The sequence below is a fragment of the Giraffa tippelskirchi genome, chromosome 1, assembly GCF_054371585.1.
Source record: "Giraffa tippelskirchi isolate mGirTip1 chromosome 1, T2T-mGirTip1v1.2.pri, whole genome shotgun sequence".
In the NCBI taxonomy this organism is placed as follows: Eukaryota; Metazoa; Chordata; class Mammalia; order Artiodactyla; family Giraffidae; genus Giraffa; species Giraffa tippelskirchi.
In genome coordinates this window covers 147,743,017-147,767,842 of record NC_137275.1, presented here as the reverse complement: position 1 = coordinate 147,767,842, position 24,826 = coordinate 147,743,017, and the positions used below count along the sequence as shown (strand labels likewise).

General features: G+C 39.7%; 1 protein-coding gene and 1 long non-coding RNA gene across 13 annotated transcripts in view; both read right to left on the bottom strand.

The window, feature by feature from the left end:
- BNC2 (basonuclin zinc finger protein 2) overlaps positions 1-24,826 on the bottom strand; it is a 504,931-nt gene that overhangs the window by 21,660 nt on the left and 458,445 nt on the right. The window lies entirely within an intron of this gene.
- On the bottom strand, positions 15,851-23,254 carry LOC145509906 (uncharacterized). Its single transcript, XR_014056541.1, has 2 exons — positions 20,853-23,254; positions 15,851-18,237 (listed from the first exon to the last, which is right to left on the bottom strand). It is a non-coding gene; the product is annotated as an uncharacterized LOC145509906 (long non-coding RNA).

The window sequence follows — 24,826 nt, the reverse complement described above, 5'->3', positions numbered from 1 at the left end:
AACTAAGATATGCCTGGAGGTAGGACTTAAAAATCCTGCAATGTAATGTCAGGCAATCCATTTCAGTATGGATTGAGAGAAACCTATTCAAACACTTAAATAATGACTCCATCATCTTCTAGGGCACAGCTCCTTCCCACCAGGACAGGACACTCAGCAACCCTCGGTGAACAGCACTTGTTCCAACCCTTGACAGTCGATTTATGGAAGCACAAAATCGTCTTAAATACAAGACAAGAGCCTTATTAATTACAAAGAGGAAAATCATAACATCATAAGGGAGAAACCTAGCAGACACCACCTTAACCAACTTGCCTAAATGAAGGATCATCACAGACCTCGTGATCTATATACTGAGAAGGACACACTGTGGTTTCTGGGGCATTCTTGCAAAAAAAAAATGCATACCTCAATCTAATTATGAAAAAACATCAGATAAACCAAAATTAAAAGGTGTTTTGCAAAACAGCCGCAAGTATTCTTCACAGTGTAAATGTCGGGAAAGATTTTTTAAAAACGCAAAGACCAAAGACTGGTTAGAGATTGGAGAAGACAAAGACAGGACAAATGAATACAAGATTCTAGGGATCCTAGACCAGAAAAAGAACATTTGTGGGACTACTGGTAAAATTTCAGGAGAGTCTCTCGGTTAGTGAACAGCATGGTATCAATCCTAATTTCTCAGTTTTTAACAACTGTACTATGCATATGTAAGATGTTACATTAGGGCAAACAGGATAAAGGGAAGTGTACTATTTTTGCAAGAGAGAATTCTCTCTCATAGACAGTTCTACTAAGCCCTGAGATGTGAAATTCTCTCTGGACCACAACTGTATGGTCTGAACCACAACACCTAATTTGATATTAAGGCGATACTTGTCATTTATTTAAATTACTTAAAAAAGAAGCTTTAATAGTTATAAGCCATTCCTTATAAGGCTCATTTCTGGCATTCTATCCTTTTATATGTGTGCCGGTGTCTAGTACTACCTGACCTGCCTCTTGAGAAATCTGTATGCAGGTCAGGAAGCAACAGTTAGAACTGGACATGGAACAACAGACTGGTTCCAAACTGGGCAAGGAGTATGTCAAGCATGTATACTGTCACCTTGCTTATTTAACTTATATGCAGAGTACATCATAACAAATGCTAGGCTGGATGAAACACAAGATGGAATCAAGATTGCTGGGAGAAATATCAACCTCAGATATGCAGATGACACCACCCTTGTGGCAGAAAGTAAAGAAGAACAAAGAGCCTCTTGATGAAAGTGAAAGAGGAGAGTGAAAAAGTTGGTTTAAAACTCAACACTCGGAAAACTAAGATCATGGCATTTGGTCCCATCACTTCGTAGCAAATAGATGGGGAAACAGGGGAAACAGTGGCTGACTTTATTTTCTTGGGCTCCAGAATCACTGCAGATGGTGACTGCAGCCATGAAATTAAAAGACGCTTACTCCTTGGAAGAAAAGCTATGACCAACCTAGATAGCATATTAAAAAGCAGAGACATTACTTTGCCAACAAAGGTCCGTCTAGTCAAGGCTATGGTTTTTCCAGTAGTCATGTATGGTTGTGAGAGCTGGACTCTAAAGAAAGCTGAGCACCGAAAAATTGATGCTTTTGAACTGTGGTGTTGGAGGAGACTTTTGAGAGACCCTTGAACAGCAAGGAGATCCAACCAGTCCATCCTAAAGGAGATCAGTCCTGAATGTTCATTGGAAGGACTGATGCTGAAGCTGAAACTCCAATACTTTGGCCACCTGATGCGAAGAACTGACTCACTGGAAAAGACCCCGATTCTGGGAAAGATTGAAGGCGGGAGGAGAAGGGGACAACACAGGATGAGATGGTTGGATGGCATCATTGACTCAATGGACACGAGTTTGGGTAAACTCGGGGAGTTGGTGATAGACAGGGAGGCCTGGCGTGCTGCAGTCCATGGGGTCACAAACGGTTGGACACGACTGAGCAACTGAACTGAACCACATAAACTGGCAAATACAGATGTCCCTCCCTCATTTGTAGGAGAAATTAGCCTTCAGATTAAACAGTCTCATGCAGTTCTCTATATATGTCGACACAGTGACTGACTGGATAATCCTGAAGTTGGGAAGTAGCTGCTTTTTTAAAAGTATCACTTGTAGCAGTGGTCTCCCTTACATCCTCTTTTGGGACAAGGAAGTAGAGAAGACTGTTGGTATTGTAAATAAGCAGAGAAATAAATTATGATTTTACAGAGATTATCTCATTTGAGTCTTATAATAGCTTCCAGAGCTCGGCAAATGTTTAACAGATGAGACACCAGAGGTGCGACTGCTTAAGGTTGCAAAGATGCTAACTGGGCTCCAGGACTTGAACCCAGAAATTCTGATTCCAGGTTCACTGAACTTACTGTCATCCATGAGGCCATCTCCCAGGTGGGCACCCTGAGTCTGTGATAACAAGGAGCAAGACCTCTCCTGAACAAGGCTGGTCTCCAGATTACTGTCATGTCCTCTTCTACACCATTTTTCTTTTACCATCAAATCCATTTTCTTGATTATTCTTTTTATGAAAGCGTTCACTGTGGAAACTCAATCTGAGTGGTGTACAGCCATTTTTACCTCAGGTTCCTCCCAGGTAGCCTGCACCTAAATCTGCATGTTGATACCATACTTACAGAGCTGGCAGCCTCTGATATTAAAATAGGCCTCAGAAACCATAGCAACTGATCAAACCCACCTGAGGCATCTCCTTTCCATCACCCTTCTGTCTTCCCTCCCCTAACGGTACACAGCAGTCCCATATGGTTTCTCTTTTCTCCTGGCCCACCACGAATGCCTGCTGCTATTTCTAAATCTACTGCCTTTCAGATTCTTTTTTAGTCCTGAGTGGCTGTCTCCACTAAAATGGAGACTGCTATGTTAAACTACTTACTTCTGGTGGAAGAGGTCCAGGTAAGCAAGGTTTAGAACTTTGCTGGTTGCCTGAATGATAAAAGAGAAGCTTTATGTATCATGGTAGCTTTATTTATCAGAAGCATCCATTTATATTTACCTAGAAGGACAACATAGTTTCCTTGTAAACGAATGTGCCTGGGGACAGGTCAAATATCTACATGACATGCTCCAATTAGAATCCTCCCAACAGGGTACCCTCTGGATCCAGGCAATGTGAATTTCTTTCCAAAGAAGCCATCATTCATCAAGACCATCTAAAGACCATCCCTTTCATAAACAGAGAAACTGCAACAAGAAACAAAGTTGACTGTCTCATGTAATAGAATGAGTCTGAAAGCTCAATGCAAGGAAGGATATGCTTTTAGCATATCCTTAGGTTAAAGTAGTTGAAGGGAGTTAGAAATCATCAAAGAAAAACAAGGGAGGCCCAGGTTTTTTGCCTGGAGATCTTGGTGACAGAAGTAATCAGGATCTGGTGCAGTGATTCTTAAACCATGGCTTAAGATGCCTCTGTTAAGACTTTCCATGAGTGGCCTATATGCTATCAAAAAGGACCAGTCTGCAAGGAATTGAGAGTAGCTATCTGGTAACTTTCAGGACAGTGTGACACTGCTGTACAATGAAAGACATGGTCATTTCTTTTAAAATTAACTGATTTTTACTTTATTTAACTTAAGTATTGGCTCAAGATCGGCTGGGGGAAAACTGGTCCTTCCTCACAGATAGCTTGAGAAGTACAGATCTAAAACCTAGGCCTCCTTATCATGTCAACTACACTTTACCAGAGCGATTGAGAGCCATAAAAAGAATTTGGTCTTGTCACAAAATAAACAGTAATGGAAAAAATTCAGTCTGTTAGGCCACTATGAACATCCTGACCACTTCATACTGGGATGCTGGACTTGTGTATGAATGAAAAGTCACATCAGAGAGAGTAACTAGATTCATGTCCTTCCCATTCGTGTTGTAGTTGGTGACTGAGTTACTTCAGGCTCTCCCATTTGTAACCAGAGCTCAGTGACCATTTCATTGGAAATTATTATTTACAAAATAAGGATGATAAGATTTGTCCTGTTAAGTGAAATGCAAAGTATTAGGATAAATATTTTTTTTAAATTTTTGGCTGTACCATGCCAGTTTGTGGGATCCTAGTTCTACAACCAGGGATCAAACCCAGGCCCTTGGCAATCAAAGCACAGAGTCCTAACCACTGGACCACCAGCAAAGTCCCCAGGGTAAGTATTCATTTCCTATGATAATAATTGGCTATCCTATTAATTAGAAGCTTTGTAACCAAATAATCCAGAGTTATAAACCAGTTTTACTGGGTTCAGAAACAGTATAAAACACTTAAAATATTTACATCTAAACATTTTAAATGAAAAGACTTCCTTTTATATTCACTGAACTGGTGGTTGTAACACTTAGGAGAAATCTGGCACCCAGTTCAATATAGGTCCAGAGGGATTTTCTAAAATCTTTGTCAGTAGGGTCAACGATCATGGTTTCAATGGTTTTATTTGAGCTCCTTTTTCATATCAAAACACCTTGCATGATGCGTGGTTTTAAAACCAAAGTCAAGTAAGATCGACTGTTTTTTCTTATGTGAGGGAAAGGGAGAATAGAGAAGGAAAGATGTAAAGAGACTGGAGAGAGACCAGATAGAGACTTTGGGATCATTAGACTGCCAGTTGACCTTAAGCCCCAAGAATCTGCTTGAAGGCCAAGAATAAACCTGTTTGTGCTCATGGCAGGCCACTAGCATGCTAAAGCACAGAGGGAAACACTGCCTTTCCTTCACACATGGAAATGAGACTGGAACACTAAACACTGCAGAGACCTAGGGCCTATTTGCTCTAGTAGTATTCACATTATGAAGAAATCAGCAAACAGCTTAAAGACCAGCACAGAATAGTTTAATTTTCTACTCTATTTCATGAATTTCTTTCTGTCAAATTTAAGGCATAATTTAAAGGAAAAATCCAAAAATGATTAGCTAAAAACTAAAAACATTTCCCCTTTGATCTAATTTTAAAGCTTTTAATGAAATGCTATCCACCTAAAACAAAATGAGAGGTTTATGAGACATACTTTCTGATATCATGTCTAGATTTGCAAGCATAGTGTGCTATCTTAAGGTATTATTCCATTCCAACTGTATGGGCAACTTATTTTCATGACCAGTTTCCTATGGAGATTTTCTCTTCTTTCTGGGCTGGAGGAAGCACAAGCTGGAATCAAGATTGTTGGGAGACATATCAGTAACCTCAGATATGCAGATGACACCATCCTTATGGCAGAAAGTGAAGAAGAACTGAAGAGCCTCTTGATGAAAGTGAGAGAGGAGAGTGAAAAAGTTGGCTTAAAGCTCAACATTAAGAAAACTAAGATCACGGCATCCGGTCCCATCACTTCATGGCAAATAGATGGGGAAACAGTAGAAACAGTGGCAGACTTTATTTTTCTGGGCTTCAAAATCACTGAAGATGGTGACTGCAGCCATGAAATTAAAAGACGCTTACTCCTTGGAAGGAAAGTTATGACCAACCTAGACAGCATATTAAAAAGCAGAGACATTACTTTGTCAACAAAGGTCTGTCTAGTCAAGGCTATGGTTTTTTGAGTAGTCATGTATGGATGTGAGAGTTGGACTATAAAGCTGAGTGCCGAAGAACTGATGCTTTTGAACTGTGGTGTTGGAGAAGACTCTTGAGAGTCCCTTGGACTGCAAGGAGATGCAACCAGTCCATCCTAAAGGAGATCAATCCTGGGTGTTCGTTGGAAGGACTGATGTTGAAGCTGAAACTTCAATACTTTGGCCACCTCATGCGAAGAACTGACTCACTGGAAAAGACTCTGATGCTGGGAGAGATTGAGGGCAGGAGGAGAAGGGGACTACAGAGGATGAGATGGCTGGATGGAATCACCAACTCAATGGACATGGGTTTGGGTAGACTCCCACAGTTGGTGATGGATAGGGAGGCCTGGTGTGCTGCAGTTCATGGGGTCGCAAAGAGTCGGACACAACTGAGCGACTGAACTGAACTGAACTTCTTTCTCCTTCAGGATGAGTTCAGATATTAAGGCAAGAGGAATGGACTTGGGTAGAAGGTAGAGAAATGATCCCAAGCCAATCCAGCTTGGTACTCTATCAAGTAAAACTGAACTATTAATTGTGGAGTTAAAAACTGATGAAACCATGCTATGCAAAATTTGAAACATACATTTTGCCAGGTTTTCTTGATGTTTAAGTTAGGAGACAGGGATCAAGACCATCCCCACGGAAAAGAAATGCAAAAAAGCAAAATGGCTGTCTGAGGAGGCCTTACAAATAGCTGGGAAAAGAAGAGAAGCGAAAAGCAAAGGAAAAAACAAAAGATATTCCCATCTGAATGCAGAGTTCCAAAGAATAGCAAGGAGAGATAAGAAAGCCTTCCTCAGCAATCAATGCAAAGAAATAGAGGAAAACAACAGAATGGGAAGACTAGAGATCTCTTCAAGAAAATTAGAGATACCAAGGGAACATTTCATGCAAAGATAGGCTTGATAAAGGACAGAAATGGTATGGACCTAACAGAAGCAGAAGATATTAAGAAGAGGTGGCAAGAATACACAGAAGAACTGTACAAAAAAGATCTTCACGACCCAGATAATCACGATGGTGTGATCACTCACCTAGAGCCAGATATTCTGGAATGTGAAGTCAAGTGGGCCTTAAGAAGCATCATACGAACAAAGCTAGTGGAGGTGATGGAATTCCAGTTGAGCTATTTCAAATCCTCAAAGATGATGCTGTGAAAGTGCTGCACTCGATATGCCAGCAAATCTGGAAAACTCAGCAGTGGCCACAGGACTGGAAACGGTCAGTTTTCATTCCAAGCCCAAAGAAAGGCAATGCCAAAGAATGCTCAAACTACTGCACAATTGCACTCATCTCACACGCTAGTAAAGTAATGCTCAAAATTATCCAAGCCAGGCTTTAGCAATACGCGAACTGTGAACTTCCAGATGTTCAAGTTGGTTTTAGAAAAGGCAGAGGAAGCAGAGATCAAATTGCCAACATCCGCTGGATCATCGAAAAAGCAAGAGAGTTCCAGAAAAACATCCATTTTTGCTTTATTGACTATGCCAAAGCCTTTGACTGTATGGATCACAATAAACTGTGGAAAATTCTGAAAGAGATGGGAATACCAGCCCATCTGACCTGTCTCTTGAGAAACCTGTATGCAGGTCAGGAAGCAACAGTTTGAACTGGACATGGAACAACAGACTGGTTCCAAATAGGAAAAGGAGTACGTCAAGGCTGTATATTGTCACCCTGCTTATTTAACTTATATGTAGAGTACATCATGAGAAACGCTGGGCTGGAAGAAACACAAGCTGGAATCAAGATTGCCGGGAGAAATACCAATAACCTCAGATATTTGGATGACATCACCCTTAGGGCAGAAATTGAAGAAGAACTAAAGAGCCTCTTGATGAAAGTAAAAGAGGAGAGTGAAAAAGGTGGCTTAAAGCTCAACATTCAGAAAACTAAGATCATGACATCTGGTCCCATCACTTCATGGGAAATAGATGGGGAAACAGTGGAAACAGTGTCTGACTTTATTTATTGGGGCTCCAAAATCACTACTGATGGTGATTGCAGCCATGAAATTAAAAGACGCTTACTCCTTGGAAGGAAGGTTATGGCCAACCTAGATAGCATATTTAAAAGCAGAGACATTACTTTGCCAACAAAAGTCCATCTAGTCAAGGCTATGGTTTTTCCAGCAGTCATGTATGGATGTGAGAGTTGGACGGTGAAGATAGCTGAGTGCCGAAGAATTGATGCTTTTGAACTGGGGTGTTGGAGAAGACTCTTGAGAGCCCCTTGGACTGCAAGGAGATCCAACCAGTCCATCCTGAAGGCGATCATTCCTGTGTGTTCATTGGAAGGACTGATGTTGAGGCTGAAACTCCAATACTTTGGCCACCTCATGTGAAGTGTTGACTCATTGGAAAAGACGCTAATGCTGGGAAGGATTGGGGGCAGGAGGAGAAGGGGACGACAGAGGATGAGATGGTTGGATGGCATCACCGACTCGATGGACATGGGTTTGGGTAAACTCTGGGAGTTGGTGATGGACAGAGAGGCCTGGCGTGCTGCGATTCATGGGGTCGCAAAGAGTCGGACACGACTGAGCGACTGAACTGAACTGACTGAACTGAAACAAATAGTGGGAGATATACACAAAGGAATACTACTGGGCAATAAAAAGGAATAAACTATTGATAGAAACATAACCTTAAAGAATGAAAGAAGTCAGATCTAAAAGATAACAGATGTTACTATGCCAGTCAGAGGAATCATCCTTGAAAAGTAAGACTACAAGAAGAGAAATGAGATCAGTAGTTGTCAGGGCCCAAGGGTAGAAGAAAGGACTGACTGTAAAAGAACAGTGGGAACTTTAGGCAGTGATGGAAATGTTCTATATATCCTAAGGCTGATGTATATATGACTATATAGGTTGTAGACTTAAAAACTCCTAGATTTTTTGGCATGTAAAGTATACCTCAATGAAGCTGACACAAAACATTAAACTATGAAAATTGCATGAACTCTCACACTCAGAACTCAACATTCACAACTTTCTCCACTTATATATAGACCATCTTCTTGTTCCCTGCATTCTGCTGTAACCAGAAAAACACATGCTCCCTCCTCCATTCTCTCCTATCTGTAGGGGGTACACAACAATTCACTGATGTGGTGAGTAAACAGGAGAATTAACCTAAAAAGACAAATGTGTTACTAACTTAGAAACAGCTTCACATCCATTGGGGTGCACGCTCATGTATTTTATGAAAAGGATGTGTAGTCATAAAAAGTTTAGGCTGCTTCACTACGGAGCTAATATTGACATGTGGCAGACACGGACCATGCGCACACGTCTTCACACACACTTTGGAAGACGTTGAAGAGGAGTCTGTTAATTCACCTAAGCTCCCCTTCACTTGTCTTTATGCTGGCCTCTTGGTTAGGTGGACGTGTGTCAAGGAAGTGACCCAGAAATTAGGAAATTGATCATTTAACTGGTAGGTCACCTCAGGGGGAAGTGGTGAGCTCGGACTATTATCTCAGATGTCATGAACAGGGCCATTCCTTCAACTTCATATTGGCGTGTGGGTTGTTGCTGCAAATGAGAGTTCATGGATACCACCTGAGCATTGGGCGGGGCTGGATGTGAGGGCTGAAACCACTACCTATAGCTTTACCAAAAAAAAAAAAAACCCTTATAGAAGTTATAGAACTTTCAGTCCTCTTCTCTCCTTTTCACCTACAAGCTACCTGTTTTAGAACTCATGTGGGTCCATATGTGACAAGCAGGTATTTCAATTTTAAATTGTTCCTCTAAAGTCAAGTTACTTTTAAACTTTCCTTCAGCCAAAAAGGTTAACTGGTCTGGGTATTCTCCACATATATCAGAGCCACTCCCCCTGTTTTTGTTAGGGGGGGGGAAATGGCTATTTATTTATTTATCTAATTTACATGACTTGGCATGGGTTAAAATTTCGGTGTCTGTGTGCCTGCACATGTGTGTGTAAGCAAGCAAGAAGCGGTGGGGGCAGGGGGTGGTGTGCAGGAGGGGGCGGATGAAGAAAGATGGTAAAACAACAACAAAAAATGCTTATTGAAAACAACAGATTCTGGTAAGCACTTGGGGAAATTTTGTAAGCAATACTGTGATGATTTTTGAGAAACACTTGAAATTATGTGGGGAAACAACTTGGCATGCTTATTTGTTGTAGCAAATTTACATTTAAACACGTATTTCTGGGAGGGCACTGACTGAGAAAGATGAGCCACTACCATATACAGTATACACTGGAACAGTCTGCTTGTGTAAGTAAACAGAATTATACTCTTCTTTATTCAGAGTTCTTTCAAGTGAGTGTGCTTTTCCAGTGTTTCAGGCTAATATTTCCAGGCCAGTTGAAACAACTATAATATCTGTAGGCAGAGTGAGGCATGCTCATTTATACCATGATTGCACCAAATGGTTCAAATTAGACTTGATAAGAAAAAAATCAAATTCGTTTTGGGTAATAAAAACTACCCAATTTCCATCATTTGGAAATTTGTGTTTTGCAGAATTTCTCAAGAGCATCACTTTACCTTTTAAATACAATGTTGACCAGTCCATTCTTGCTTCTTCTGCCCCTCCCCAGGACAGAAGGGTTCCATGAGAAGGAATCAACAGGGTGTGGTACAGAAAGAAATGAAAACTTGCAAAGAAAAATCAAGACTGGACTTTGTTAACATTCATACACATTTATCCCTTCTGAGAAACAAATATGCTTTCTTCATCAACCCAAGCCCATCGATGTCATGAAATGTGTGCACAGACATCAGAGCTTTGTATATATCGGCCGGCTGTGATTACAGAAGCTGGTGCTAAATTCAGTATGCATGGATTATAAAGGACTTGTCTGAAGTATCTTTCCAATTCCTCCTTTTTCCCCCAAAGGAGAAATGAACTCTATAGGAATATCTACCACTAGTTAGAACGACAGAGCTCTCAAAAAACTTTGCCTTCAAGAATTTTCTGTCAAGGTGAGACTCTTATTAGTCCTTGCTAACACAGGTCTGCAAAAGTTACTTATCACGTACGTGTGCATGTACACAAACGTGTACCTGTAGAGAGACTACCATCCTCAGGTCACTGCACGAATCTCATTATAAATCAGTCTTATTATGAGATGAAAAATGCTCAATCATGAAAAATTGGTAGTATACTAAGGAAAGGCATATCAAATTACTTGCAAAAAAAAAAGTACAGAATTAAGGAATTCATCTTCTTGGATGAAACTGGAAGTTTGAAGGAAATGGCCCTTGACTACAGTTGAGAGCAGAAGGAAAAGACAACATGGTAATTTTATGTAATTTTTAGGTATGGCTCTGGTAGATTGTTCAAGAGATAAATCCCTACCATTTCTGTTTCTGATCCATATTTGAAACTACTTTTCAGTGAAGAAGGTATCTTTTAGAAGAAGAAACAAATTATTGAGAAATTGAACAACACATCCTCCCAAAATGACCACCTCTCAAACCAAGAGGAATCAAAATGCAAAGGCATTAGTTTTAAATGGCTCTTCTGATTTTTTTTTAAGTATAATGTTTGACTTTTGATCTAAAAATTTACTTTGTTATAGAATGTTCTTGATTATGGACCAGATGAGAACATATAGTTCATAGAAGACTATTGCTTTTCTCCTCAATAACCATCTGTACAGCAATTTTATTTTAAAATCTGATAGATCACTCCAGGGTTACAATATATCTAATCACAGAAACTCCAGCTAAGCTCTGTTAAAGGCCTGTCAGGATTTCTTCCCTGTACCCAGGAATTTTAGCTTGTATGGCTTTAAACCAGCTCCATGCATTTCTTCTGTGGGTATTTATTTGCAAACAAAGCAAGTGCCTTGCTTTGCCATCTACAGAATTTTCAGAGGTGTAAATTACTTTCCAGTGTCTAGTATTGCACTTCAAAGAGTCCAGTTATTTTTCAAATTACCTAGCTCCACTGTAAATCAAATCTGAGAAACTTTTAAAGACACAATACATTTTAATAATTAACAATGGTATCTTAAGAATCATTTAAGTTTCAAAATAGGAAATCTCAAATCCAGCAGATCTTTACTCCTAGAAGATCAACCTTTAATATAAAATTACCTGTGCATCTTTAAGCACAGAGTATCTAACTCTGAACTTAGAGGCTAAAAGAGAATTTGGATCTTAAAATTTCAAATTTTGGTTATGCTTAATATAACTTCCTCATATTCAACCTTAGAGGAAAATAAAGAACATAAGCAAATGACACCTGAATTCTAGTCTTCGTTTTGCCAATGACCAGCTGTGTGACTATGAAGTAACCAGTACCTAGTTTCACTTTCTTACATGTAAGTAAGAGTCCTACTAAACTTGTTGGTGTTGTTTAGTTGCTATTGTGTCCAACTCTTTTGCAACCCTGTGGACTGTAGCCCACCAGGCTCCACTCTCCAAGGGATTTCCCTGACAAGAATACTGGAGTGGGTTGCCATTTCCTTCTTCAGGGAATCGTCCCGACCCAGGGACCAAACCTGGGTCTCCTGCCCTGGCAGGCAGATTTTTCACCGAGCCACCAGGGAAGCCCCATTAACTTTCTAAGCCTTACTGAAAAAAGTCACATTCCCTTATTTGACTATGTATACCTAGAATCTGGACACACAAGACATTTCAATTAAAATGTTTCCCATCTTAGGCTAAAATTTTTCCTTTCAACCAAGTTGTGTATGTACAACTTATTTTCAGAACATATGTGTTTATGACTGAAAATATGCCACCATCTGAGTTACTGTATGGTCCCATAATCTGCATACTTCTCTTGATGCTTTATCAGTAATGTGATTAGAGGTAGTAATTCTTCTGGATTACTTTTTACTCCTGGTCAATTTAATGATCTGTTCAAGTGAAAACTTTGCTTGTGTAGGGAAACTGCTCAGGAAGTTCCTTCGAAGCCCCCATATCACTGTATCAATAGAGTTTGTGGAGATACTGTAAAACATGAGGCTCAGCCATTCCAAAATAAATGTTATATCTCCATCAAGCTATATAAATAAATATCTGTAGTTCTCCTGTGATCTCTGGAGTTCTGAGAAACAGCAGTATCTGTATGTAAGACTCTTGCCTCGATTAAACCTTTTAAATAGACCCAAGTTACTCTTTTGGAGATGATCACCATGAGATGCTAGGGGGTAAGTCATTTTGTGGTTCAGGACAGCAAAGGAACAGTTTGAAATCCTCAGAGAAAACACTAGAAACAGGAGGAAGGAAAAGAATGGGCCCTGCAAGTGGTCTTGTTTTCTTCTCCCCTCAGACATAAAGATAAAACCTGAGTCCTTGGACAGCTATAAATCTGCTTGCCTGGCAATAAACACCACTCACCAGAGCCCGTGCTAGCATTTTTGCTTTGAGCTTTACATCTTCTAGTTTACCTTTCTTTCCATAAGCAATGTTCTGCCACCAAGCTTGTGGAAAGCCTCCGTCTGCCCAGGGGTCTGTGCTGAGGTTTTATGTATCTAAACACAAACACCAGAAAGACCCTGGCATTTCCTGATGGGCTTTGCTATAATGTCTGATAAACAGCAAAAATGGATGCAAAAAAAAAAAAACTTTTTTTTTCTCTCACAATGAGGATGATTTTCCACATTAGGTAAGGGTCAAAACCTTGGAATGAATTCAAGGTCACAACCTTCAATCTTTGTATGAAGTTTGTCTGTACAACCAAGATCCTCAGTACTCATATCCCAGCTTCCAAAGCTTGAAAGGCTGATTCTAGCTCACATGTTATACTTTGAATCACTCCACAACTGAAGCTGATTGAACAACCCTAAGGAACTTTAACATATTCATTAGGATGTGAGGGAGCAGGGGGAGAAAGGAACTGAACACTCACTAAGCAGTATTCTATACAACACGTGGAGGAATGAGTGTGTGATTGAACAGAGAGATGTATTGGGAGATTTAACTTTGTTCTTCTCTGGGTATAAGAATAGCAGTAGAACACAAAGATTAATTTCCTGCTTTAGCATTCATCAGGGAACAACACATTATTACTTGTAACACATACACGAGGCTGTTGATGGATATACTTTCCTTTGATTGCTCAGATTAAATGTGTTCCTATAAAAGGCACCCCCACACGTGTGTGTGTAATTATCAGTCTACATACGCGTTATCAGTTTGCGTTCCTGTGTATTTCTAAGCTATCAGTGTAGCTATTAGACATTTTATTTGGCCACAAAACAGAGGTGATTGGGGGTCGGCGGCTGATTGAAGAAATAGAAGATCAAAAAATGTAATCATCAGAGTAAATAATCAACATATGGTACTATAACGCCAAACTCAGAATTCCAAAATAGAGGAGGGGGAAGCATGCATTACGGAGCACAAGGTAATAACTGCGTCTGCATGCCTTAATACCCTCTCGTCCCAGCAGTCCTGACTTTCGAAGCAGCCCACTTCTCCACATTAACGGTAGTCATTTGGAGAGCAGCAAACGTGCCATTAGAAGCACTTTTACAAGTGTATATTCATCCACCAATTAGCTTAATGTGGCCGCTTTCTGCATATTTTCTATCCAGGCTTGCACAAATCTTATTAATATTTCCCCCTAGCGCTTTGACAGATTACCTTGTCATTACCCATCCTGGAGCCTTTTAAACAATATGGGTAAACTACTGTTTGTGAGGTTAATGACAATTATCCCCTAATTACTGCATAAGTCACTCAGTCCACTTTATCTCATAGGCAGGGTTCTGCTCTGTGTATCTGCCATTGTGTCACCGTAAATGAATCTTGTATTGCTATGTTTATCTGCCACTGCCTTGTAAATTATACTGACAGAAGAATGAACAAATTACTGCATGTCATCACTTAAATACTGCTTCTGAAACTGGAAAAAAAAAAAAAGCAGCTTCGGCACAGAGCTTGAATTGTGATTTTAGCAGATCATTAGTAAAAACATATTTAATGTTTTCTGCTATATTTCAAGGCAGATGGCTTGGAATTTATAGTGAAATCATGACGGCACTGGGGGTAAGTGGAAGGTGAAGAGCAGTGGAAGTAAAAGAAAAAAAGAAAAAAAAAAGGTGAAAACAGAAACAGAAATGCCAGCCCAACCTCCTGAATGCATTTCCTATCATTCTAACAGCTGATACGGTACTCTTGAACTATTTTCCAAGATTTTTCAATTCCAAATCAAATTCCATGGGTTAGGGATAAGCTACACTCTTCAGCTAGGATATTTTTTTTTGAGGGGGGGGGGTGTTACTTATAATCAGTCCAGACATAAAACATGGAATCTGTGTAATTGAGAAGAGAGACTGTAATAAAGGCCACAGGCTAAGCCAATTTCATTGATGCATTTTTAAACATCATTAAACAGATTCACAAATACTGCTTCCAAAGTTGCACTGGAAATTGTTTAACAATGATTACATCAGTGAAATTAGTTTAGTCCTCCTTACTGCCTCAGGGTGACTGTATCTGCTCTGATATAATTTACATGGAAAACAGGACAGTCTGAGTATCTTTAAATTTAAAAATGTAAGCCATATTGAGCCAACTACAAATAATTTAGAAGAATTTGTTTTTAACCAGAAATCTGTGATTCTGAAGATTATCAGGTGAACAAATATTTGCATGAGAACGGGAAGAAACAGTTGGTTTCCTAAGATGACTGTCATTTAATGAATGTCTTAAAACATTGTGAAATGAGAAACATTCAAAATGCCTCCATTTAAATGACACCAGGGTGGTTGACAATTGGCAAGCTTAAGTGACAGAGCCATCTGAAGGATAGGTGTGTAGAAAGCTGGGTGTGTAGAAAGCTTGCATCAAATCTGCCTTATGAAAGCCCCGAGTGTGTAAAGGAGGGCCCACAGCACTGATGATAAAGCGATTTGGTGGAAGCATACATGCATGCACAGACAGGACCTTCTGGTGCATTCACTAAAAAGGGTGGAAAAAAAAGTTGCAGCAGAGAAAAAGGAAAACAAGAAAGCCAGAGTTGATGGCCTGACCCAGGGGCCTCAGGGATCCCAAGCAAACCTCTAGGGGCTCCCTGTGATCCCCTAAAATTGATCTTAGTGTCTGTCCTGCGTTCAGTCAATGCAGCGTCATTCAAGCAAGTGCTGCAATCAAATATGAAAGCGCCATACAATGTTTTTTGCTTTTAGTGTGTTAAGCCAAAGTTAAGAGTTACATCAGTTAATAGCAGTTAAGACTAACATCACTGTGATAACCACTAAGGGGTTAAAATTTTCCTGGCCTTTTTTTTAAATAAAGCTAAGCTACCTATGGATACAGAACTGAGTAAACTAGATTTCTTTTCATTTTTTTTTTCTTTTTTGGGAAGTGCATTTCTAAATCATTAATTTCCTTTTTCTTTTAACACTGGATTTTCTTGCCTTTAAAAAAACCAAAAAAACCCCACATTGCTAATGGTGTAGCCACTCTGCTTGGTTGGGGATAGGGGGAGACGGTGTGCATTTAGGGGTGATAAGCTCTCGGTGTCACCTCAGAGAAAAGGAGCATAAACAGTATTTTCTTGAGTTTGTGAAGTCAATGATGGTTATAGAAAGGGAGACAGTCCTGGAGGGATCAATATAAATGCCCGAAGGTACCTGGGTGTAAGGTAACAGATGAAGACAGCCATTAAGAAAACAAATTGGATTTCCTTGCTCACTTTAATCCACTCTTTACAGACTTTCATCAAGTTTCCAAAAACTGAGACTCAGAATATTTCATTCCCCTTCCTGGCAAACCTTCAGGGGGTTCCTATTGTGCAAAGAATAAAAAATTCCCTTACCTGGCATCTGAAATCCTTTAAGGTGCTAATGGTAAAGAACCTGCCTGCCAATGCAGGAGACATAAGTGACATGAGTTTGATCTCTGCGTTGGGAAGATCCCCTGGAGGAAGCAATGGCAACCCCCTCCCAGATTCTTGCCTGGAGAATCCCATGGACAGAGGAGCACCTGGCAGGTTGCAGTCCATAGGGCCACACACTGTTGGACACAACTAAAGTGACTTAGCACACATGCACAATATAAACCCAATCCACCCCTCCTACATCATCTCCTGCCAGGACCTCTGAAATCCAACTGCAAAGATCTTCTTACCATAAACACCAAGTTCAGTAAAATCTCACCTGCTTCTGAACCCTCTGCTTCTGACACATTTCCATCCTTCAAGGTTCAACTGAAATTAACCTATGAGATATTTCCTATCCTACCCTTTTCCTTCCTTCTCCCCACTCCCAAGAAGAATTACCTGCCCCTTCAGCAATCTGCTTATATTTCTATGTCATGTGTATCTTTTTATCACAAGATTATTGTACTTTATATCCCAACTGCCAGGATGAATCAATACTGAGTGAATTCATTAGTATTATGAATGCAGGAGTTGGGAGGCAATTTAGAGGTCATCTAATGCCACTTTTTAATTTTACAGAAGAGAAAATTAACAAGTAGCTTGCCCAAGATCAGGAAGCCAGAGTGTGAGGAGCTGACTTGAGAGAATCTGTCCAGCTCCTCTGAGCCAGTCTAGTGCCTTTCTCACAATACTGTCCTTTTCTTTTATGCTGGTGTAAGGACTCTTGACTCAGGACAGAGAACACCGACTGTACTTTACTTCCATGCGCTGGGTGTGAGTAGATTCCAGTCAACTGGGAGTCTCTTCAACCCCACACTAGCCCTACCTGGAAGCCATTTTCCCCTGGACTGGACTCCCCTGCTGACCATCAAGAAGATGTCCAACACAAATGTGAAATCATTCCCTGAGACCACTGGTGCAGGGAGGTGGCTTCATTGCCAGTGTGCTGGGGGTGAGAAAAAGTTAAGAATGTCAGCTTTAGCCATGTTAATATGCATATATATTTTTTTTCTCTGGAAGTACCAGAAAATTATCTATTGCATTTGGAAAATGCTTTTGGCAATGGCATTACCTTTATGTTGGACATTTTCAGGATCAGTTTTAAATCCTGGCATACAAAGGACTAGAAGGCAAATGTAACAGTGTCCTCTACATGTATTTGCCTACAGAGTGAAGACATGCATTAAATTAGTCAGTTTAATATTAGACACAGAAATGACAAACCACTACAGTTAGAGATGTGTGTGCATGCACATTCTTTTCTTCATTTTGTCTGCTGAAAATGACTATACTTATTAATTCCTGAATCCTCATCCACCTTCCCATCAATCCTTCCATCTTTCATCTCTAACTTGCATCTACTTTATCACTTTTCTGAGAAAAATATTACATCTGAGGGTTTCTTTAGGGATTCTGCCTCTAGACCCAGTTGCTCAAGAAAAACTGTTATCTGAACTCTGAAAACAAAACAAAACAAAATCTGAAATACACTAAGGCATGGAGGCAACTGAAAATGCTATTTTCAGGCTCTGAGTTTGCTTAAATAATACATAGTTTACCCTTGAACAATGTGGGGTTATTATTGACCCTCTGAACAGTCAAAAATCAGCATATAGCTTACAGCTAGTCCTCCATATACAAGGTTTGATTCCTCTATCTGTGGCTCCATATCCGAGGATTCAACAAATTCTGGAATATGTAGACTGTTGTATTTACTATTGAAAATATCTGAGTGTAAGTGGGACCCACCGGAGAAGGCAATGGCACCCCACTCCAGTACTCTTGCCTGGAGAATCCCATGGACGGAGGAGCCTGGTGGGCTGCAGTCCATGGGGTCGCTAGGGGTTGGATACGACTGAGCGACTTCACTTTCCCTTTTCCCTTTCATGCACTGGAGAAGGAAATGGCAACTCACTCCAGTATTCTTGCCTGGAAAATCCCAGGGACGGGGGAGCCTGGTGGGCTGCCGTCTATGGGGTCGCACAGAGTCGGACACGACTGAAGTGACTTAGAAGCAGCAGCAGCAAGTGGGACCCACACAGCTCAAACCTGTGTTGTTCAAGGGTCAACTGTAGTCTCTGAGCTTGTCTTTCTCATATATGAAATGGGTAAAAATAGCTACCTGCTAGGGCTCTGAGCCAACTCATTAGAAAAGACCCCGATGCCTGGAAAGATTCAAGGCAAAAGGAGAAGGGGGCAGCAGAGGATGAGATGGTTAGATAGCATCACCGACTCAATGGTCATGAATTTGAGCAAACTCTGGTAGATAGTGGAGAACAGAGGAGCCTGGTGTGCTGGTGGTATGCTACAGTCGATGCGGTTGCAGTGAGTTGGACACGACCTAGCAATCGAACAACAACAAAGGGCTCTGAGGGTTAAAGAAAAATAATAATGCCTACACTTTCTTGAGCACTTACAATGAGCCAAAGAGGCCTCTAGGTAACATACGTGTATTATGTTTATCTACACTCAAATCAGATTTGAAGTACTATTACCAGACCCACTTTATAGATGGGGAAATTGAGGCACATAAAAGTTCATTAACTTCCTAAAGTCATAAAGCTAGCAATTTCTGGAGCTGGGATTCTGATCAGTGATCTGAGTCTAGAAGTACACTGAAACAGAAGGCACTCCTGTTTGCCACCCCCACGCAAGCCTCCATCAGGGCCTGTTTTTTCTTCCCACTGGTCTCTCCAAACTTAAATCCAGGCTTGGATAACTTAGTTGTCCAGTCACATACCTGTCTCTTTATACCTATTCTCTCAAGCTTAGTGATGTCCCACATTACTTCCTAACTGGATTATTTTAATCATTCTTCATTCTTCCCATTTACTCTCTTCATCTCACTTATATTTTGACTACATTCTGATGTCAAGTTGCATTCCCTAAAGTACATCTCTGGTCACATTACAACTTTTCCCTCCAAACTAAACTTCAACAGCTCCCCCCACTAAATGACTTAAGCATGAATTCTTCATGCTAGTATTTAAGAACTGCCCTCATCTAGCTTTTAAGTCTTGCCTCTTTTGTGCACACTCTGTCACTGGAAACTGGACAAATCAACTATCAGTGCACACACTATGCTTTCTCACCACACCACATTTTTGTCTATACTGTCTCTTCCACTTGGAAGGCTGGCATCAATTTTCTAGAGGCCCACTATCAGCCAAGGCCCTCTTTTCAAATATTACTTCTATCATAAATTCTATGATCTACCCAGAATTCCCATCTGCTTTTCATGTGATTTTTATTTTTACCACATTCCATTATATTGGTTACATGAAATTTCAGAAAACTAAGATCATGGCAATCGGTCTCATCACTTCATGGCAAATAGATGGGGGAAAAAAATGGAAACAGTGGCAGATTTTATTTTCTTGGGCTCCAAGATCATTGAAGATGGTGAGCACAGCCATGAAATTAAAAGGTGCTTGCTCCTTGGGTGAAAAGTTATGACAAACCTAGTGTGTGTGTGTCTTAATTGCTCAGTTGTGTCCAACTCTTTGACACCCATCAACTGTGGTCCACCAGACTCCTCTGTCCATGGATTCTCCAGGCAAGAATACTGGAGCAGGTTGCCATATTCTTCACTAGAGATCTTCCTGACCCAGGGATTGAACCCAGGTCTCCTGCATTGCTGCTGCTGCTAAGTCACTTCAGTCGTGTCCGACTCTGTGCAACCCTATAGACGGCAGCCCACCAGGCTCCACCGTCCCTAGGATTCTCCAGGCAAGAATACTGGACTGGGTTGCCATTTCCTTCTCCAGTGCATGAAAGGGAAAAGTGAAAGTGAAGTAGCTCAGTCGTGTCCGACTCTTAGCGACCCCATGGACTGTAGCCTACCAGGCTCCTCCGTCCACGGGATTTTCCAGGCAAGAGTACTGGAGTGGGGTGCCATTGCCTTCTCATTGCAGGCAGATTCTTTACTGTCTGAGCCACCAAGGAAGCCCATGACAAACCTAGACAATGTATTAAAAAGCAGAGACATCACTTTGCTGACAAAGGTCCATATAGTCAAAGCTATGATTTTTCCAGTAGTTATGTATTGATGTGAGAGTGAACCATAGAGAATGCTGAGCATTGAAGAATTGATGCTTTCAAACTGTGGTGTTGGCGAAGACTCCTGGGAGTCCCTTGGACAGCAAGGAGATCAATCAATCCTGAGGGAAATCAACCATGAATATTCTTTGGAAGGACTGATGCTGAAGCTGAAGCTCCAAAACTTCGGCCACTGATTTTGAAGCTGAAGCTCCAATACTTTGGCCACCTGATGCAAAGAGCCAACTCATTGAAAAGACCCTGATGCTGGAAAAGATTGAGGGCAAGAGGAGAAGGGGTGACAGAGCTTAAGATGGTTGGATGGCATCACTGACTCAATGGACAGGAGTTTGAGCAAACTCCAGAAGTTAGTGAAGGACAGGGAAGCCTGGTGTGCTGCAGTCCATGGGGTCACAAAGAGGTTGGACATGACTTTGCGACTGAACAACAACTTGCAGTGTAGTCTGGCCCTTGAGTAGAAAGGCTCCATAGTACTCATCCTTATATCCCTATAGCAACTAGGGTTGCACCTCACACATCTTAAGCAAATGACTTTGGCTTTATACCGATCCATTTCTGTTGACAACTGATCACTTGTAATTTCTGTAAACCCACTATTTTCTTTAGATGGATGCTTACTAGATATCTAAAAACAGTACGAGTCCAAAACCTAAGTTATCCAATATCTGGTTAGGCAGTCATATGCAAAAGCAGATATCCACAGGTTTTATATTATGTACTTAAGAAATAAAAATATATTTTCTAACACAAGAATTCATTTTTCTCAAAATATATTGAGTTCTTGGTTGGTCCTATGCTTCCAACTTCATTTTATTTACTGGATTATTTACAGGTTTAGGGACAAAAAAGTAAATTTTCTAAAATGCAAATGGAAATGACAATACAGAAAGAGTGACTGTCATAGGAAAGTAAGCTAGGAGGGGGAAAAAAGGAAATTTGGGGATAAGAAACTAAGTATTAGAAAGGGAGCTCGAAAATGCATACATAGAATATGAATATACATTTAAAATTTGAGACTATAAATGGTTTCCACTTGTGGCCAACCGTGAATTACTCAATGTTAAAACTGAATATCAGAACATTTAAAATGATTTGATTGCAACAGTAAGTAGCTGAATTCTGGCCAGGGTTTTAGGAATATCAGTATGAGCAGACTGGGTAGAGAAGAGGAGGAGACAAAACTATAGAAAGATTCGGTAAAACTAAAAGGGCAAAGAGAAAATTAATACTAGGTATATGAAAGTAGAGGCTGGGGTAGTCAATTTTGAATATATCAATTTAATTCTTAATATGGAACTCTGGTTTTGTGCCAAAAGTAAAATACACAGGATGGGGAGTAAGAAAGCATAGAAAATATATGTGAATGAATTAACATGAAATGTATTTTTTTTAAAAAAAGAAATATTACAGAATACCTTTCCAGCTAGTTTAAATTATAAAATATAAAAGGCTTTCATTTCTAATTTTATTGAAAAAAATTTAAAATTTGTACAGAAACAGAAAAGACCCCAAATAGTCAAAGTAATCCTAAAAAAGAAAAAAGGGAGCTAGAGGAATAAGGTTCCCTGACTTCAGACTATACTACTGATACAAAGCTACAGTTATCAGAACAGTGTATGGTACTAGCACAAGAACAGAAATATAAATCAATGGAATAGAACGGAAAGTCCAGAAATAAATTGATGCACCTATAGTCAATTAATCTACAACAAAAGAGGCAAGACTATACAACAGAGAAAAGACAGTCTCTTCAATAAGTGGTGCTGGGAAAACTGGCCAGCTACCTACCTGTAAAAGAGAATTTCTAATTTCATTCTAAGACCATACACATCATTCTCTAACACTATACATACAATAAACTCAAAATGGATCAAAGAACTAAATGTAAGGCCAGGTACTATAAAATTCTTAGAAGCAAACATAGGCAGTACCCTCTCTGACATGAAACACAGCAATATCTTATTAGATCCACCTCCTAAAGTAAGTAATGAAAATAAAAGCAACAATAAACAAATGGGACCTAATTAAATTTAAAAGCTTCTACATAGCAAAGGGAACTATAAACAAAACAAAAAGACAACCCACAGAATAGGAGAAAATATTTGCAAATGATACAACTGACATGGGGTTAATCTCTAAAATATACAAACAGCTCACACAGCTCAATTAAAAAAAAAAAAAATCAATCAAAACAGGCAGAAGATTCAAAGAGACATTTCTCTCAAGAAGACATCCAGATGGCCAAAAGGCACATGAAAAGATGCTCAGTGTCACTAATTATTAGAGAAATGCAAATCAAAACTACAATGAGGTATCACTTCACACCAGTCAGAATGGCCATCATGAAAAAGTCTACAAACCATAAATGCTGGAGAGGGTGTGGTGAAAGGGAACCCTCCTACACTGTTAGTAGGAATGTAAATTGGTACAACCACAATGGAAAACAGTATGGAGGTTTCTTAAAAAAACTAAAACTAGAACTACTATATGATCCAGCAATCCCACTCCTGGGCAAATATCTGGAGAAAACCATAATTTGAGAAGATGAATACACCTCAATGTTCACTGAAGTACTATTTAATTGTAAATAATTGCCAGGACATGGAAGCAACCTAAATGTTCATCAACAAAGAAATGGATAAAAAAGATGTGGTGTATATGTACAATGGAATATTACTCAGCCATTAAAATTTGCAGCAACATGGATGGACCTGAAGATTATCATACTAAGTGAAGTAAGAGAAAGAAAAATGCTGTAAGATATCACTCATATGTGAAATCTAAAAAAAAAAAAAATGATAAAAATGAACTTACAAAACAAAATCAGACTCGCACACTTCAAAGACAAACTGATGGGTACCAAAGGGGAAAGGTGGGAGAATGGGATAAATTAGGAATTTGGGATTAACACACTACTATATATAAAACAGACCATCAACAAGGACCTACTGTATAGCACAGGGAACTCTGCTCAATAGTCTGTAATAACCTATATAGAAAAAGATTCTAAAAAAGAATGGATATATGTATATGTATAACTGAATCACTTTTCTGTACACCTTAAACTAATACAACATTGGAAATCAACTATACTCCAGTCTAAAATAAAAATTAAAAAAGATAACTGTTAGAACTTCATTTAATATATATTAAAGCATTTCGTAAAAACTAAAAAAATAAAAAGCTTTCACTTATTTTACTTTTCATACCTATTGTCAGTTGTTACTTCTAAACACTGACTGTAATGTTCCACAGAATATCAAAGGAATGACTTGGTTGACGTAGAAATGTACTAACTTTAATAACTAGTGAACTGCTCCCCATGAACCACTGCAATAAAACAGTTGAAGCCTCCTTTTAAGAAAACCAACTCTTTGTTGATTTTCTAAATCACCAGGAGGACTGTTTATTTATGTTTATTTGAGGAAGATAAGGTAGTATTAAATAAAAATCATCAAGGAATTAAGTCACTTTAATAAAGAAAAATTGTTATTCATGGAGAGAATTGCATACCACATTTTACTTTTTACAGAGTCACCTATCAAGGCAGGAAATAAGATTTTTGTCATCTCATCCATCTTCTCTTTCAAGTGTCTATTTTCACGAAGTCTAAAATAGACACTGTCTATAAATTTACACGCTCTATTTGCTCATGTTCACTTGTCTCAGAAGTAATGCATAGAGGTTATCCAACCAGACCAAAAAAGCAAAGAGTATGTAAACTCTTGCCTACAGAGGAGAGCACGCCCAGGCCAGCCAGCGGCAGGCACGCTGTTGACGGCAGCCACCGCTGAATCCAGTTATTGGTCTTGTACGTTCTCCCCAAAGGCTCTCCTGGGGGATTATTTCTCAGGAGCACTTCTGTTTTGCCTCCTTCTTTCCCAAGGAGTAAGCAAGTAAAGAAGCCTTCCAAATGGAGAGAGAGACTTAAAACTGGCAAATTCTCTGTGCAATAAGGAAAGGCAGATTCTAGATACACATCCAAGATGGGGAATAGGGCAATAACAAGCCCCCAGATTTAACCCTAATTGAAGGTAATTTTTGTTATTTTATTTTGCTAACTCAGATTTCCAAATCAAGGGCAACTGCCACTGTACTCCATCAATGAGGAGAATTCCAGTTAGTACTGATTTCCGATTATTAGCAGAAGAGATAACGGAGGAAATGTGTGTATGTGTGTAAGAGGAAAAGAAAAGACAATGTGTTTTGTCTCTCTCTCCTTTACACCTCAGTTCCAAGGCACTAAGGAACAAGGAATGAATTCACATGGATAACTGAATGTGCCAGATGTGCCCACTTCATTATACTACAGTCTAAACATAGTTACTCAGTGTAACACCAAAATGAAGAAGTGCTTAGGAAGAAAAT